This window comes from Nestor notabilis, unplaced genomic scaffold, assembly GCF_000696875.1.
Source record: "Nestor notabilis isolate BGI_N333 unplaced genomic scaffold, ASM69687v1 scaffold17361, whole genome shotgun sequence".
In the NCBI taxonomy this organism is placed as follows: domain Eukaryota; kingdom Metazoa; phylum Chordata; class Aves; order Psittaciformes; family Psittacidae; genus Nestor; species Nestor notabilis.
The window spans coordinates 35399-39355 of record NW_009913593.1 but is presented as its reverse complement, the minus strand read 5'-3'; positions in this window follow the sequence as shown (position 1 = coordinate 39355).

Below are 3957 nucleotides of genomic sequence, written 5' to 3'. Positions count from 1 at the left end.
TGGAGAGCTGCTGCTGGGAGCTGAGAAACTTTCTGGCATGTGATAAATTCCCTTCTCCCATTTCCAACCCCAAAATTATGGTTTGAGGGTAATTAAGACTTATTTTTTCATGTGGGTTGGATTCAGCAAATAATTTGGACTCTTTCACCCCAGAAAGATGGTAAGTTACTGTTTTTTAAAGCAGTTTGGTTGTTCTGCAATTGATGCAAAGTTTTATTTAAAAAAAAAAAAAAGGAGTGGGAAAAATGATAACATGAAATGGGAAGAGAAGATTTCATTTTTGATTCAGGAAACAGTTTTGATTGATCTGAAATTTGGGTTGCGATGCAAGTTCCCAAAACTGGTGTTGGGTAGGAGGGTGCTGAGCAAGTGCCACTGCCCTGAGAATCTGATGCTTCTGCTGTTGGTCATGGTTGGGTCTCCAGTGGGGCTTTTTGGCCACGGATGGAGTTGGCTTCTGGGTCTAGATGGACCATTACTCTGAACTGATGTGACTTGTTCCCATCTCTGTGGGAGTACATACCACAGTTTTGTGTGCTTTATGGACTGAAGGAACATTTTACCTTTAAAATCGTCTCTCACAAAATAGTTTCAGTCATTTTTTTCCCAACACCCCTTATGGACACTCGCGTGGTGGAAGAGGAAATGGTTTTGCAAGGGTCCAGGGTAGCTTTGCAGTGGTTATGGGTACAAGCGTCTCTCTTGACTTGTTGCTGGGATTTTTGGTTTGGTTTATGGCTTTAGACTGTGAAAACTGGTGACAGAATCAGCCCATTAGTTTCACAATGTTCTTCCCTTTCCTGGGAAATAAATAAATAAGTAGATGCACAAAAAGCCATTTTGCCAGCTGAAATTTTCCATGCCTCATCTCACGGCAGCCAGTTTTGGAAAATCTGAGCAAAAATCTGTTCATCCATTTGTGAGATTTGGAAAGGTTGGAGTGAGAAGAGGAACTTTTATGTCAGTGGTAAAGAAAAAAACATAACTTCTCTTAATTCCTACTTCCTGGAAGGGTGTATGTCAGCGTATTCAGAAATTCCAACTTCTTCCGTTGATGTTGGAAATAGGTATTTGTGTTTTGATACTGATTTTTCTCAGTGGCTCTATGTAAACATGGTGAACTGAGGTTTAACCCCCCCCCATGATTACTTAACATTGAAGTGCTGCACCGTGGTTACTGCGATTGTTGATACCCATTTAAGGTGGATGTCCTATGCTTTGCTGAGAAGACATTGATGTTGCTGTCATGTGGACCCTTGAAATGGTCGTGTGAAGACCCAGACAGAGGTGCTGTAGTATCCTCCACAAAGCTCTGAGAGTTTATTTATTTCTTCTGAGCAGAGTCTTGAAGGTGATTTTGTGTTTAAAGATGATATCCAAGATGCTGGATTTTCCTGGGGTGGAGAGAAATGACAGGAGTTTAGGTGCATGGGATCTGGGGGCTATTCCTGCACAAAGAAAGCTTGGGAAGAGCAGCTCAAGGATCAGCCAAGGACGCAAACCCTGACTGTCCTGACTTGGTTGTGACTACACATATGAGTACAAGGAGGATGCAGCCAGCCTGGCACAAGCCACTTAATGTCTAACTGTCCTCAAATAAGAGGCAGATGGGAGTATTTTTGTACCAAATCCAGTGCTGTTGATCTTCATTGTCCACAAATGTAGACTTAAGCTCCAGGAAATATTGAGATCAGCTTAAAATAATGTGATTAGTTACTGGTTTTGTTATCAGGGACATTTGCTGGCATCATGGCTGTCCCTCTGTTTGCTGGCTGTTGTTTTAGACCCAGACGTGTAAAAACACCTGTTTGAAGAAAACCGGTGAGCTCATGTGGCTCCTGAAGCTGGGTCTCCACAAGTCCAAGCAAATATTGCAGATGATGGTTAAATTGAAAAAGGTCTGAGGAGAACTTATGTTCAGTGTGTGTTTTAAAGCCTGGCTTGTGTACTGCATGGGACTGCACAGGAGTTTTGGGGTTCCTGGGAAGGAGCTGCCATGCCTTCATTGTCCATACCACCTTGCGGGGGCACACACTGGTCCAGGAAGAGTTTTGAGCTAGAACTTGTGCATCCAGTGCACAGCCGAGGTGTCTGTGATTTTTGGTAGATTTGCACCTTGGTAGATGAGCACCTTGGCAGATTTGCACATTTGGCAGATGAGCACCTCGGTAGGAAGGGAAGCGTCTTGCCCTGCATGTGGCTGTGCCGAGAGGACAGCAAAGGCAGCCAGCAGTGGCCCACCAGTGGCATTGCCATGCTGGGCATCTCTGGTTTCTCAACGAGGAAGTCGCACCAAAGGCCATCTCACATCCTGGTGGAGGAATTGTCCTCCTCTTGAATCTGTGTTGCTGGGTGGGTTGTTCCCCCCCCAACCAGTACATCTTAGGCACAGTGGAGGCAGGAAAGAAAACCCTTCTGAAAATCACAACCTAATTACTCCCATCTGCTCCAGCACCGCTTCCCATTTCTGCCTGCCAGGATGCTTGTCTCCGATGCTAAGTAGCACATTATTTTCGATAAGTTGCAATCATTTACTTGAAATCTCCTTCTCCTTTAAAATGTCCCCCTGGAAAGGCAATTCAGCAAGTTGTGAATGGGCAGAAACAACCATGAGAACACCCATCCAGACACAGCCCAGCTTGGGTGGCAGGGCAAGCACTCCTCCCAGACTCATTGAAACGACACAGCAGGTTTCGTTTTAGGGTGGATTTGTTTAAACATCCAGCTGCTGGGACCAGCTCTTGGCTGATGGTGTCAGCAAACAGAGCTGAAGAGGAACTGCCCTCTCATGTAGATGGAGGGGATCTTAACCAAGCAGTCTCAGCAAATTTCGCAGGACTATGCTTTTGACTGCTGAAGTCAGGGGAAAGTTGAGGAACCAAAGGCCACACCAGCTCTGGGGACCTCTTCTTTCATCATCATAACATAGGTTGGCTTCTTGTCTTTGACTGTGTTGTCTTCTTCCAAGATATCCCCACTGCATCCCTAAAGAGGCTGTTCCCACTGCTCCACCTTGTGTTTGCCTCCTCTGGTCTTCAGCTTCCAACCCAGAAGTCCTGGCTGACGCGTAACTGGGAACGGGCTCTTACAGGAGCATGATGGAGACATGAGGATGAGAAATGGTGGGGAATACAGCCTACATCCCTTTGTGAGTGGATATATCCCATGCTGGGAGTCTGTCTGGGACAGGCCCCTGCTTCCTGCCTCTCCTCAGCTTGAGGAAACTGACCACAGTAGGAGAAATTTCCTTTTCTAGAAGAAAGGTAGAGCTTGGAGGTTTGAGCATCCTTTTCTGTTGTCACTGCTGAGCCACAGTCTGCTAAGCAGCTGCCATCACCCTCATCATGTTTGATTACCTTCAAGATGTTTTTCTGCCTATATTGCCTACACACCTCTGATCTGGAGTGTTTGGAAAGGGTAGAGAGCAAATTGTTGCTAAGCTGAAGAATTTTGGGGTGGCCTTAGAGGAGAGGTGGCTGGGTGCTCAGCTCTTGCACTGAGCTGACTTTCTTAGGTCCCTTTGGAAAAATGCTCTCAGGAAAATGGAGTAAATGAGGGAGGAGATGGTGGTGTGGAGGACCAGGAGAAGTCTGGTGTCCACCTCTGTGGATTTCTTAGGTGTCTTCACAGCCACAGGACATCTGCAGGGTGCAGTCTGTTTCAGAGGCCTTACCCTGGCTCTATGTCAGGCTGCGGGGACACCCCGGCATGCGAGGATACCAGGCACAGGTACTTTGGTGTGAGGACACAGACATGTGGGGTGCTGGCTGCCTGTCTTACTTGAGTGTGAAGCTGGCTGCTCTGCAGGTGCTCCTGAGAGATGCCCAGGTTGGTGGAAAGTATTGTGGAGCAGCTGAAAGCTTTGGCAACTTGATTTAGTTTCCATCGCGCGTCCCTGAATCGCAGGAGAGGCAAGGAGCCAGGGAGCTATTTCTGGCTTGTCTCCTTGCACGATTC